Genomic DNA, 13809 nt, shown 5'->3' on the forward strand with positions numbered 1-13809 from the left:
GCAAGCGCAGGAATTTCGCACAAACTTGACGATGGCACCAAAAGAGCAGATGTTGGAATTATACCAATTTGGGCAAATTTCTCCCGTTGAAAACCCCTCGGATCAATCCTTTGTGTATGGAACTGAGATGCCTCTCACACCCACTTTAATCTCGTTAGCGCCGCGGCAGCTCCCAGCCGGAGGCTTTGGGGTGCCGGCTGTGCCCTGCACGAGGTGCACCCCGTGTGGGTGGCGAGGGGGGAAAGAGCATTTTTGGGGGATGTTCCCTTCATCGGAGGGGTTTCAGGGCAAGGATGGTGCCTCTGCTCCTTGGGGCCCTGGTGATTGGGGCTGGATGTCGGGGGCAGCCCTGGCTCCAACCTCATCCCGAGGGGTTTTAGGGGTGCTGGTGGTGCAGGGGGCTCTGGGGGGGTCTGGGATTTTCCATCAGCCTCCAGCTCGTGCCCATCCGCAGCCCCGTCTCTGCTCCTCCTGGATGCTGTGCCCAGCCTGGGTTTTATTTTTGCCTCTGCCCCACATTTCGGGCTCGTTCCTTGCCCTTTCTCTGGCCTTGTCCTCCTGTTGTGTTTCTGCCACGATAAAAATAGCCGAGGAGGTGCCAAAATAGCATTAAGGCGCTTGAATATGCAAATGCTCCCTGCTTGCCCCGGCGCCTCCTCCGTTTCAGCAGGACCGCTGGGTGCCCTGCACTGCTGCGGAACCTCCCGAAAAGCTCCTAAAAACCCTGGTTTCTGGCCCAAACCTGGCGAGTGGTATGCGCTCCCTCCAGATGGCCCTGGCCATGGCACCGCCGTGCCCCATCCCACCGAGGGAGCTGTCCCAGTGCCACCTTCCCCTTGCTGGGAGCAGGCACAGCACCGTGGAGCTGATGGAGAGCTCCCCGGCCCCGAGCCGATCCCTCTGGTCGGGGGGGGGGGGGGGGGGATATTTCGGGAGCGCTGTCACCGGGCCCCGGCTGCAGCCGTAGACGGGGAGGGAATTAAAGACTTGGAGGAGCTGGCAGAGCTCCCTCGGGGAGCCTGTCAGGGACTTCAAATCCATCCTTGTGCCTTCCTTCCCATCAGAAATTACAAAATGTGGCTGCTGCCATGCTGGAAGCACCGGCACCTCCAATTTTTGGCCGGGGGGGCTCTGGTTGCTGCCCCCCTGCTGCTCCTCACCCTGTCCCCAGCCGGTGCCGAGGTGCGCCCATGCCCCACGGGGGCTCACAGCTGTGGGGTCGTGATGCCCGAGCTGTGCCCCCCGTCCCGGTGAGCAGTGCCCGTGCCGGGTGCTGCACCCCTTGGAGGCTCCAGGGATGGGCTGGGGGGGCCAGACCCAGCCTGGGAAGCCCCCTTGGTTAAGGGATGGAGCCCACTGCCCCGTCAGGTGCCCAGCTTCCAGGGGGACACCAGCTTGATTTTTGGGAGCAGCCTCCAGGCACAACCCGCACCCTGTGCACCAAGCACCAGCTGGGGAGCAGCAGGGCATCGCGGGGACCTGGGGGACCTGAGCTGCGTCCCCCTCCCCATCCCATGAGCATCAAGGCGAGCTCAGCCCTGATGCCCCCTCGGCCCTGCCCGGCTCCCCCGGCAGGCTGGGGCTGGCAGACGGCGCAGGCTGCATTTCCACGGCGATATTTAAAGCCCGAGCGGGTGGGAAGCGAAGGAATCGATTTCCCAAGTGGGAGGGCAGGGTGTTATTTTTATATGGCATTGGATACGCAGCTTAAATCTGGCCCTGGGAAGTGAAGAGGAAACGGGTGGGGAAGGGAAATCGCGTCCTGGCACTGACGCGGGCTCCGGGCGCACGGGCAGAATCACGCCTGGGGTGGCAGGAGGGGACGGGGACCCTTGTGGGGTCCCCATCGGGTCCATCCCTGCAGCCCCTCAGCACCTCAGCACCCGGTCCCCTGAGACCCTGAGGGTCCGTGTGGGTCGAGGAGCTGCCCGGGTGCTGTGGGTGCAGTGGGTGCTTTGGTGCGAGGGGCTGATCCTGTGCCGTGCCGGCTCCTGCCAAGGGAGCAAGCAGCCGGGGACGTGCGATCTCCCCACTGCCGAGCCGTCTTCTGTACTTAATTAATTAGTGTTTGTAAAGCGCCGGGATCCTTGGCTGAAAGGCGCTATTAGAAGTGCAAAGTGTTGTTATTAATAATTTACAGAAGCCGTTCTGCTGCCTCTTGTTTGGCTGCCGATGCCGGTGATGCCGAAACCGCGACGGCTTGGCTGCGGCCGGGGTGGGTTCCACTGGTGGGATGGGATGGGATGGGATGGGATGGGATGGGATGGGAATAGGATGGGGATGGGAATAGGATGGGGATGGGGATGGGGATGGGATGGGATGGGAATGGGAATAGGATGGGGATGGGGATGGGGATGGGGATGGGATGGGAATGGGAATGGGAATGGGATGGGATGGGATGGGATGGGATGGGATGGGATGGGATGGGATGGGATGGGATGGGATGGGATGGGATGGAGCCAGCCCATAGCTGCTTGTCTGTGGCCATGGCACCTCCTGGTGCCACCGGGCACGAGGGTCTCCCTGTGTTGGCACTGAGCATCCCCTCTCCTCCCAGGTGGCCCCCAGCTCCTGGCCTCGTGTTTTGGGATGCGGCTGCACCTCGGTGCTCGTGGGGTTTCCCGTGGAGCGGCGCGTGCTGCTCACAGCAACGCTGGGTTTCGGAGCAGGGGCTCGTTCCACGCTGGTTGTTAATTAAGTGGATCATTCAGAGCCACTAGTAATGTAGTATGTTGTCTTATAATGGTTGAGATTCTGTCCCTGTGCCAGCTTCCATTAGCAACAAAACCCACTTATCTTGTTCCTTCCTATCTCTTCCCTTTATATTTTTATCCTTCCCTCTCCCTGCAAGTCTCTCTCTCCTCTGTTTTCAGTCCCAGCACTGCAGTAATAATTCTACCAGTCGTCATCTCGGTTGACAAAACACTGTTGATGTGACAGCTCCGAGCTATGAAATCTCCGTTACCGCTCGATAATTAATTTACTAATTGCGTGCGCTGCCTCGCCACGCGGCTTGGAGCCAGCCCCGCAGCTGGCGGAGCCCGGCTGACCCCGGTGCTGGGGGGAGCCACGGGGGGCTCCTGCCCCTGCCGCGGGGATGGGGCTGGACTGGGGAGTGGGGACGTGGGGATGGGGTTGGGATAGGGTCGGGGATGGGGTTGGGATGGGATGGGATGGGGTCGTGGATTGGGATGGGATGGGATGGGATGGGGATCAGGATGGGGATGGGATGGGGATGAGATGGGGTCATGGATTGGGATGAGGATTGGGATGAGGATGGGATGGGGATGGGATGGATGAGGATGGCTTGAGATGAGGATGAGGATGGATGGGATTGGTATGAGGATGGCTTCTCCTCCTGCCGATTAATTTTAAGCAGACTCGGAGACCAGGCGAGCCTCCTGCCTGGATGCGCACACCGGGGCACGCAGCCTTCGGGGAGCTGGGGCTTGGGAAAGTTGATGTTTTCTGCACGGGGATTGCTGTTGCCGTGAAATGTTTTGATTTTCTCTGATTGCAAGAGTCAGGATGAACAAAGTCTTTCGGAGCCGACGTAAGGAAGAGGCATCTCTCACTCTGACACCGCAACTTGTTTCATTTCTGGAGGGAAGTGTCGCGTTTTGCTGCGTTTTGTTGATTTTTTTTTTTTTTTTTGCCTTTGACGTCTCAAGCCCCAAACGATGAATTTTCATCGGCAGGAAAGCTTCGCCTCCCACATCTCCAGCAGGAGTCTCGGGTACGGTGCTGCTCGGTGCCTGCCCCACACCGGGGGGGACCCTGGCCGTGCCCCCCGTGCCCCGTCCCCACTGCAGGACCAGCGAGGAGCCGGTGCTGAGGGATTTCCTCGGTCCTTACCCACCATCCTCCCGTAGAAAACGATAACTTGTTGGGGCCAAAGTGGTTCAGGAGCTGATTCTGGTCAAAACCATCTAAATCATCACAAAGGCACCCCTGGAAGGAGCCTGGCTGGGAGGGGAGAAGAATTTCAGGCTGGGCTCTGAGTCCCCACGATTCGCCCCCTCGGCTCAGCACCGCTTTTACCTTCACTCAGCGGCCACCCCTGGTGCCACCCTCCCACGGCAACGGGTGGGTGCTGGGACCCTCCCCACACCCCGCTGGGACCACGTCCTACAAATATCCTAGGGTGCAGCAGCAGAAAGGCTGCACGGCCCCGGGGGCACTTGGCCACCCTCCGCATCCACCCCCCGACCCCACCGCGTGCTCGGGACCCGGCGGCTGGCACGGGGTCCCGCCGGTGCTGGGAACCTTCCACGTCCACGCCGGGCCAATAAATAATGGCTTGTCTCCCGCGCCGCCGAGTCGCTTACGTGGTAATTGCTTTCTGGGAGATGCAATTACCGGGCGCTGTGGCGGAACGTGTCGCTGCTGGGCGTTGACACCGGCCTCTTCCAGCAGCCTCGCGCCGCGTCCTGGGGGCACCCCTGGTGCCCTCCCCGTGGGTGCTGCTGTGAGTCGCCCACCCCGAGCTCCCCGTGCTGCTCTTTCCATCCCATTTCCATCCCCTCCTCTTTGTCCCCGTGCTCCCCCTGCTTTCGGGGGGCTGAGGATGGAGCCCCCGGCCCCGCGCTGCCCCCCTGGGCTTGGCACCGAGCCCTGCGCCTGGGGGAACACCAGGACCATAATTTGGGGTGGGAGAGGAGGGGATGGAGAGGGGAGGGGGCCGCCAGCAGCCGAGGCTGTTTGGGTAAAGGAGCGATAGGTTTTAGGCACGGAGCCGTGGCTCTCAGCAGCTTCTGAAGCCTGGGGAAATTTGTCTTTGTGGCTCCGCGAGGTGCTCACGCAGGGAGGGAAGCGCATTACAAGCTGGAACGCTTTGAGCGCGGAGAGGAAGCGTGATGTGATTCAGGCCTCGTTCCTCCCAGCGAGAAGAACCTGATGAATACAATATATTGTGCTCCTCGCCCTGCTTCGCCTCCCCGCGCCGTGGGGAGAAATGTGCTCATTTCCCCCCGCTCTCCGGCAGCGAGCCGGCTGCTGCCACCCGGCCGGGCAGGGCTGGGGGGAACCGGGTCCGGGGGGACCCCATCCCTTTCCCCTTCCCCATCCCCAGGGGTTTGTACCCACGGGGGGTGCTGCAGGGCCGGGGGTGCCGCCAACCGTGGTGGCAGCCCGGGAGCTCAGCGTGACGTGTGAGGAGTCGAAAATAGAACCAGCGCCGGGCTGGGTTCGTGATAATAAATGGGAGCAAACCGCGAGCAGCGGGTAAGCGGCTGACAAACGCTGGTATTTTAATGTCCTCACAAAAGACCCGTGTGTAAGTGGGACTTTGCATGAGTAATTCCATACATTTTTAATGGGGGGCCCTGGGGGGGAATCAATCACGCTGCGCGCTCGCGTTTTCCCTAACCATTGGGTTCGGTAACGCCGCGCCGAGTGCCGCCGTTTCCCCGGGCACCCGCTAGCAGAGGGGAGGGAGGCGCCGAGCTGCGGCTTCCCCATTACGTGGACGTCTTCCCGGGGACCTTTCCGTGGGAAACACCCCCTTGGCGAGCCTGGCTGTCCTCCCCCACCGTCACTGCCTGGTTCGGGGTTTAGGGCAGGGTTCTCCGGCTCTGTGGGACCAGCCGGGGGTCCCCAGGGGCTTGGGGTCTGCCCTGCATCGTCCTCAGCCTGCCCGTGGGCACCTCGAGGTGCTCCATCCCGAGCTGCTCCCCCCCAGGACCCAGGGATGCTGAGCTGGGTGCTCTCCCCAAGGAGCCTGCGCCTGGCGGCTGCTCCCCAAAGGGCTCCCGGTGCTCGGCAGCACCCTGGGGACCTGCTGGGGTCCCCGTGCTCACCCAGGACCGGTGCCCACGCTCCGCTCCGTGACCTTGAGGGCTCAGCCGATGGCTCAGGGGGGGTGGCTGGGTGACAGGTAGGGCTATGAATAGCGCTCGGGGAAAAAAACGCCCTTATTGGTATTCTGGACAACGCCGGCTCCGTTCATCTCTGGTGCCAGGGCGCTTAATAAATATCAGCGGAGCCTCTCCGCAAGGAGCCGCGCGGGCAGCAGCACCCATGGGTGCCGTGCAGGACCCCAGCGCCCGTCCCCTGTGCCCACGAGGGCGCAAGGACGCGGGTGGCCCCGCTGCCACGCGCTGTGGCAGGAGTGGCAGGAGCCTTTTCTGCGAGGGCAGGCAGCGAGCAGTCAGCTCTTTGTGATGGAAATGTGGCCCTGCAGGAGCGAAAGGCTAATGTGCTCCGGGTAGCTGCTAAAACTTCTGCTGGGGATATAGAGCACCTCATTTACGCTGATATTTTTTATGCTGAAATGGAAGAAAGCAGCTGCTATCTGTACAAACAAAATTAGGCCAAAGGAGGAAAGTAATTTTGTAAAAGAAATAGGGAGATGCAGGGGGAGATGGATAGGAGACAGATGAATAAACACAATCTACATAGAAACTGATAAAAATTCAATTTCTGCTCACACACGTCCCGGTCTAGCTCACTCCCTTCCTCTCCTCTTCTCCGCACGCTCCGGCGATGTCTGCAGTCCTCGTGCATCCATCTGGGGTGTGGGAGGCGAGCACAATGATCCTATTCTGTCCTCAACATGCTGCAAATTTTCCTTCAATTATGGCGCTTCAATTCCTCCGGCTCCATCTTCAATATTTTGCCCTTGCAAGCAGCGGGTGCCAGAGGGGGCGCCCCTCGGGGCGAGATTCGGGGAGGGTGTGGGGGTTCCTGCTGGGGACACGGGGCTGGCACCGCAGGTTGTGGGGTCACAAGGAGCCAGCGACTGCTAGGGGGGACCCGTGGTGCCCATGGGTCCGGTTCATCCCAATTCTTGGTGCTGGTTTCCCTGCAAACCCCAGCTCCCAGAGCCATGGGATCGCGCTGGGCTCTCCCCTATGCTCTTCAAGCAAAAAAAACACCCAAACTTTCCAGAAACTTTCCGTGGATGTGCCCACTCCTTGCGCCCCGCGTGCCAGCGGTTCTGCTCTGCTGTCACCGTCCCCACCGAGCGCACGAGGGGATGGATGGAGCTGGAGAGAGCCCAGGTTGGATCTGCACGAAGGGAAGTGGAGCCTGGATGTGGCCGTGGCACGGGGAGGACACCGAGCCGGGGCTGAGCCCTGGGTGCCAGGGAGCACCCCCACGGCCCCGCAGTAACGCCAGGGGGGCCGCTGGAGGTAAGGGACGAGGCTGGGAAATGGCACGTGAGGATGAGCAGGTGGGGAATAAATGGGGGAGGCTTCGGAGCTGCGTTCAGGGAGGTTTTGGAGCACGGCAGCGATGCAGCGAGGCAAATCTCGTGGTGTTCACTGGGGTGAGCTTGTGCAAGTGCCCTGAGCTCCGCCAAGGTGCCCCCTGCCCCTCCGCACCCCCCAGGCGCTGTTCCGCTGGCTTCGGCCTCCACCCCGGGCTCTGGGGAGGCACCAAAAATGCCATCGAGAGCCGGGAGGGGAGATGGAGACGTGGGGCACCCACGTGGGCACCCCCAGAGCCCTCTGCACGCCCGCGTCCCCGCGCGCACGCCCACCTCCTCCCCGCACGCCCACGGCCCCCCGTGCACGCCCACGTGTGCGGAGGCTGAGCCGAGCTCCAGGCTGGTTTCCCTAGGAAACCGAGCGGAGGCCAAGCAGCTCTGCGAGGTGCTGGAGGGCCCCGAAACGTGGCCTGAGGAGCTCTGCACCCAGCGAGCTCCACGGTCCCAGCCGGTGCCCCAGGGGCACGAGGTGGCAGCGGTGCCACGGTGCCGCCTTCGGGGCTGGGGGTGCGAGGGGGAGGCAGCGAGGCTGCGGAGGGGAGGCTGGGGAGGGGATTTGGGTGAGGAAAGGAAGCTTTGGGATCGGCCCTGCTACCTGCAAATGATGGGGCTGGCCCCACAGGGGGTGTCCCAGCCCCTCTTGCTGCCAGGGGCTTGTTCAGGATCAGGGCAGCTCCGAGCTCACCCCGAGGACCCCGTCCTGTGCCGCAGGGATTTGGGTCCATCCCAAACAACCCGTAGCCCGCTGCCAAAGCGGTACTGGGAGGATGCATCCCCAGTAAGGGGGTGGTGGGGGAGGAAGGAGGGAGGGCAGCGCTTTAGGGCTGAGCTGGGCTGTCCGTGGAGCTCCTGCTGCCCTCAGACCCCATAAAACATGCGAGGGAAGCTCCTGGCACAGTGGGGTCTGCCTGGCTCCTCGGCCTCACCTCACCTCACCCGGTGCGCTGCTTGTGCCAGCTCCATCCCCCTCCTCCTCCTCCCTTTCCTCCTCCTCCTCCTCCTCTTCCTCCTCCTCCTCCTCCTCCTCCTCCTCCTCCTCCTCCCTGGCCCGTTCGCAGGCTGCCAAGTGAAGACGCGTTTGCTGGGCTGCGCGCTCCAAAAGTTGCAAATTCCCCTTCAGGCAATTAGAAGGCAGCCATTTCTCCTCAATCAGCCGTATTTGAATATGGAAATGATTTTTAATTACTCAGAGTCAATATCGTTTTATCACCAAAATGTGTTTGAACGAGGTTTGCCGTATTTGCAGGGCGTCTAATAAGCTGAATGCAAATTCGCTCCGATTCACGCTTCTGAAATGTTACCGGCAGCGGGGGGGGTGCTGCCCTTTGACGGGTGCCAAATTTGCAGGGTCCTGGAATGCCAGCACCCCCTGCCCCCCCCCGCCATGGCCGGGACCCCCCTGCAAACCCAGCCTGCAGCAGGGGACGTGGCAGGGCTGCCCGCTGGCGGTGGCACGGGGACACGGGGACAACCATGGGGACACGGGGATGGCTGCGGGGACACGGGGACAGCCATGGGGGCACGGGGACAGCCACGGGGACATGGGGATGGCTGCGGGGGACACGGGGACATCCCCTTTCCCCTGGAGCACGAGCGTGGCCGTCCCCAGCTCGCCTGGCCCCGAACATGCCCGGTGGCACGGGGTCAGCCCCAGACACAGCGAGTGGCAGCTCGGCGGCGTTACATCCCCGGCTATTGTCTCCTGATTAATTTGCTAATTATGTTCTGCTTTTATCCAAGGGGCCCGGCGGCGGTGCTGAAATGTCAGCCTCTTGTTTATGCCCCGGGTTTCTGGCGCCGTGACAGAGGCAGGGTCCCGCGGGGCCACCCCGTGCCGGAGCCACGCGAGCCTGGCCCCGAAGCCCCTCCGTGGGGTGGGACGGGACCACTGCCCCCCTCAGCCACCCGTTTCCCCCAGGGCTGGGGGTGAGAACACCCAGAGCATCCCCCTGCACGCCCTGGGGTGGGAGAGCTGCCTCGCACCACGGGTGACCCTAAAGCCACCACGGCCATGCCCGGGGTGACGGCACGGGGTGGCTGCGGTCCCCCTGCAGCAGGGGTCAGGGCGCACGGCACCCGAGGCCGAGGCGATCGGGGCAGCTTCAGCCCAGCTCTGCCCCCTTTTTCCCAGCTCACGGGGGGGTGTCGGGGTCCCAGGAGGTGTCACCCCTGCTGAGGGGGGGGACGGGCACCCCCCACCCCCGACCTCTGGGTTCTCCCGCTGTGCCAACCCAGCGGGCGCCTGCGTTAAACACGAGGCTGAGCGGCGCAGATAACATCCCCCCGCTGGAGGCTGGAGCTGGGCTTTCTGCAGCCTCATGTATATTAATCGAGATGAATATTTATGCCAAGTTTCCTGCTCTTTAGCAATTGTTGGCGTGCAGGCGCACTCCGGGTACCGCTGCTGGTTCAGGCTCTGGGTGGCCAAACGGCTCCAGCCCGGCCACTGCACTGGGGGCTGGGGGGCAGAGCCGGATCCATCCCCAGGGCAGAAACTCTCCCCATTCCTCCCAGTTCCTCCCAGTTTCTCCTGGAAGCTCCCCAGCACGCTGAGCCCTTCCTCTTGCCAAGGCTCACCTCTGCCTGGGGCACACGGGCACGGCGCTGGCCCCGGCCTGCCCTTTGGCACACCGAGTGCTGGGAAATGACTGAAACGATGCTGCGGAGCCAAAACATCCCCCTGGGCAGGAAAATGCTGCAGGATCTGCAGGAGAAAGCTGCGTGGGACCAGCTGGAGGCTCAGGCATCGCGGCCGTGCTCCTCAATCCTCAGCAACCCCCCAAGTGGCATTTATTTCAGGGTGTTCCCACATCCGTCCTCTTCCTGCGTTGCCGCGCGGGCTTCCCTGGGCTTTTCCCTTTGCTTTTCCCCCTGCCACCACTAGCGGAGAGCTCCGGCGTGAAGCTGCCGGGGCGGTGAGCAGCAGGCAGGGCCCATCCGTCTGCCCACGGGCCCTTTTGCCGGGCCCTGGCTGCCTTTTCCCATTAACGTGGGTTATTTTGCAAATCACGTCTCCCTGCTTTTCGGGGCTTTTGTTCTTCCACTGGAGCAATTTGCAGCAAAGTCCATGGGAAGAGGATCCGTGGACATCGCTGGGGGCTGGGGGCTGCCCTGTCCCACCCTGCAGCAGAGCACAGAGGCTGCTGCTGCTGCTTGGAGGAGGAGGAGGAGGAGGAGAGGAGCCCTGGGGATCGGGCAGGGGGCTCAGGAGAGCCTGGGGGTGGTGGCAGCCTCCCCGTGCTCCCCATCTGGGCACGGGGCTTCATCTTTTTCCTGAATCCTCACCTAGCGCCGTGTACAGAGCAGCTGCCACCGTGCTAACTCTGACCTGTCCCCAGTTTCCGTGCCGAAGGAAGGGAAAACGAGAGCCCTGAGCTGGAAATGGGTTCTTGGTACATTAACGGGCAGGTTTAATTCCCCGCTGGCAGGCAAAGCCCTGCTGGAGCAGCCTCTGCACGTGCTGGAGCTGCACTAATCCTGCCCTGCGAGCAGCTGACAGCCAGCCCCAGCGGGGGGCTGAGGATTTGGGGTCTCCATGGCCAGCTGGGGGGATGCTCCACGCACCGTGGGGTGCTCCCGAGCACAGAGGGGGGGGTCCGGGCTCCCCACTTTCTGCAGGCACAGCCATCGGCAGAGCCCGCGCTGCGGCTGGGGGAGGTTTGCAGGGCTGCAGCAGCAACAAGCAGCTCCGGAGGCAGCACCCAGTTGTCCTGGTAACAGTGGGTGCCTCCGGTTCCTGCAGCTCGGGCCCCCCCCTGGCACGCACGAGCCCCCCGTGGCCCAGCAGCACCAGGATGGGAGCTGGGAGCTGGGGCCAGGGCAGAGCCGGTGGGCGACGGCACCCAGCGCGCCCTGCGGCGAAATAGCTGGTGCCACGCGGTGCGCTGGGGGGTTTGGGATTTGGGAGCACATGGAGCGTGCAGAGCCGGAGCGAAATACCCGTCGGGAAGCAGAGAGCGTGACCCGCAGAGCCGCGGGCTGGGGATCGCCCTGCTGCTGAGCTGCAGCCTCTGCACTGAGCTGTATTTACAGAGACGGGCCACGAAATATCCTCGGGTGATGTCTGAGCCGACGCTGCCGCGCGCCCTGCTACGGGGAGCAGCCGGGGAGCTGCTCGGCTTCCTCTCAGCCTCGGCCCCCAGGGGATGAGCGTCTGGCTGGGGACAACGGGTCAGGCACCAGCAGGCTGCTGGGGACAACTGGGACAGGGAGCAGCAGGGAGGGAGGCAGGGAGGGAGCTGCTTGGCACAAAGGTCTTGTGTGGATACGGCCCCGCACACCCGGCTGCACGGAGCAGGGCTGGGGCTGATCCCGCGGGTGCTGAGCAGAGGGATTTTGGGGCTGATTTCCCAGATTTCTGCTCCTGCCGGGCCCTGCTGGGTGCTGCCCCGGGGGGGCACCCGGGCTGCCCTCGGTCACCCCAGGGCTTGGGGTTTGTGCACGGCCGGGGCTTGGCCGCACCGGGGCCCCGCATCCTCCTGCACCCCTGCTCGTCCCCACGCGCTGCTGCAGCTCCGCAGCCCCCTCCCCACTATCACGACGCCCTCAGTGTCACGACCACTCGTGCCACGGCTGTGCCAGCCCTTTGCTGTCCATGCAGCCCCCACCCCGTGCTCCCCTCTCCAGCAGCGCCGTGCCGGGGGCTGCGCACGCGTGTGTGCAATGCACGTGCGTGTGCAAACCCCCGACCCCCACTGCTCTGCACACCCCCACCCCCCCCCCCCGCCCCCGCAGGCACGAGCAGCCCCCCCGCCGCGCACACCCGACCCCGCTCACGCGTGTGCGCGCCCCCCCGGAGCATGCACGCCCCCCTCCCCCCGCGTGCACGTGCACATCACAGCCGTGTGCACGCCCCCCCCTGTGTGTGTGTGTGTGTTGGAAAGGGGGGGGGGGGCACCCCCGCCGCGTGCACGCGCACCCAGCGGCGCCGCGCCGCGGGCAGCCCCCTCCACCCGCCTGCAGCAACCCGGGGGTCGCTCCCCCAAAAACCGGCACCGGGGCTTGGAGAGGGGGTAAAAGGGAGGGGGGGGCAAAGGGGGGGGGGGTGCACCGTGTCCCTCGTCCTCCGCGCCGCCCCCCCGCCATGCCCGGTGCTGTCACACCGCCCCGCGCCCGGCGCATGCAGCAAGTGCCCGAGCCGAGCGCGCCGCCGCCGCCGCGCCCCCCCCCGCCCGCCGCCGCCGCCGCCGCCAGCACCGGGGCCCGGCGCGCCGCGTGCCCGCTCCCGGCCCCGCGCGTCTCCGCCGCCGCCGCCGCTGCCACCGCCGCGCTCCCCCGGGCGCGCCCGGGCACCGGCAGCCGCCGCCGCCGCCGCCGCTCGGGGATGGCCAGCCCGCTGCTCGCCGCGCCGCGCCGGGGCTCCACGCGCTGCTGACGGAGCGCAGGTAAGGGCGGCGGCGGTGGGGGGGTGAGGGGGGCGAGGGGGGTGAGGGGGGTGAGGGGAGCGAGGGGGGGCACCGGGGATCCCCCCCCAACCTCTCCATTTCCCGGTGCGTCGCCCCCCGCTCGGTTCTTTCCCACCACCCCCCCCTTTCTTTTCCCGGTGCCCGCAGCCCCGCTCCGTTGCGCCCAGCCCCGAGGGGCGCCGCGCTTCGCAACCCCCCCCCCCCCACCACCACCCCCCCTTTTCCACCTCGCCGCGGAGCCCGGTGGGGGCGGCAGCTCGCCGGGATGCGGGATGCGGCGAGAGGGGCCGCCGGTGGGCACGGCCCCCGGGGCGCACGGATGCGCCCCCCCCATCCCCGCTACCCCCACAGCTCCCGGACCGCGGCCAACTTCGGTGCCCGGGCGGGAGGGGACCCGGGGGGGGCCACAGCCGCCTTCCCGGGGGTACCCGGGGCTCGGTGCCCGGTGCGGGCAGCGGCATCCCCCGGGCGGCCCCGGCCCTGCCGGGAAGTTGCGCGGGGCTGCGGCGGTGGCGGTGGCGCTCCGCTCGCACCGGGCATGCCCGGGGGGGGGGCCGGTCCCCGGCGGAGCCCCCACTGCGAGCAGCGCGTTCGGCCCCAGGGCAGGGGGGCTGCGCGCGTGGGGGTGGGCACGGGCACACGCATGGCACCACCGTGCCGTGGCATCGTGTCCGGCAAGGCCATGGGTGCCCGGTTGCCAAATGGACACCCCCGCTAGCCCCCGCGTGGGCACACGCCTGCTGCCGGCCTGGCACCCGTGGGCCCCCCACGGTGGGGCCAGCCCCACGCCGTCACCCCTGGTGTGGGTCCTCGTGCCAGGCGTGGGCAGGGTGCTGGCACCGTGCCGGGGGCAGGCAGGCGTGCAGCCCCCCCCCCAGTGCAAGGCTTTGTTCAGCTGAGGGCTGTGGGGAGCCCCCGGCCCCGTGCCATGGGGCGAGCGGCACCCGGGGCCCGTGGGCGTGCGGCGAGGGCACACGTGGGCACCCAGCGTGTGCCGGCGCGGGCACGTGCAGCGCGCAGGTGGCAGCCGGATCCGGGGGAAAACGGGGGGAGCGGGGGAGCTGCTTCCCTTCCCGGGGGACCCGTGAGCGTGTGGGGGCACAGACAGAGCCCCGCCACGCGTGTGGCCATGTGGGTCACTTGTTGAAGCAGCGGGAGGGTCGCTGCAGCCCCAACCCAGCCGGGGTGGAGGGT

General features: G+C 65.4%; 1 protein-coding gene across 6 annotated transcripts in view; it reads left to right on the forward strand.

Moving 5' to 3' along the window:
• ADGRB2 (adhesion G protein-coupled receptor B2) overlaps nt 1-13809 on the forward strand; it is an 84812-nt gene that overhangs the window by 43937 nt on the left and 27066 nt on the right. Inside the window, exon 1 of one of the 6 annotated variants that reach the window (XM_072027487.1) lies at nt 12479-12594. The exons of the other annotated variants lie outside the window; for them this stretch is intronic. The gene's annotated coding sequence lies outside the window, so the exon portion shown is untranslated. Of the gene's footprint in view, nt 1-12478; nt 12595-13809 lie in introns of those variants that run through there. 6 annotated transcript variants of the gene reach the window in all.

The sequence above is a fragment of the Anas platyrhynchos genome, chromosome 24, assembly GCF_047663525.1.
Source record: "Anas platyrhynchos isolate ZD024472 breed Pekin duck chromosome 24, IASCAAS_PekinDuck_T2T, whole genome shotgun sequence".
Taxonomy (NCBI): Eukaryota; Metazoa; Chordata; class Aves; order Anseriformes; family Anatidae; genus Anas; species Anas platyrhynchos.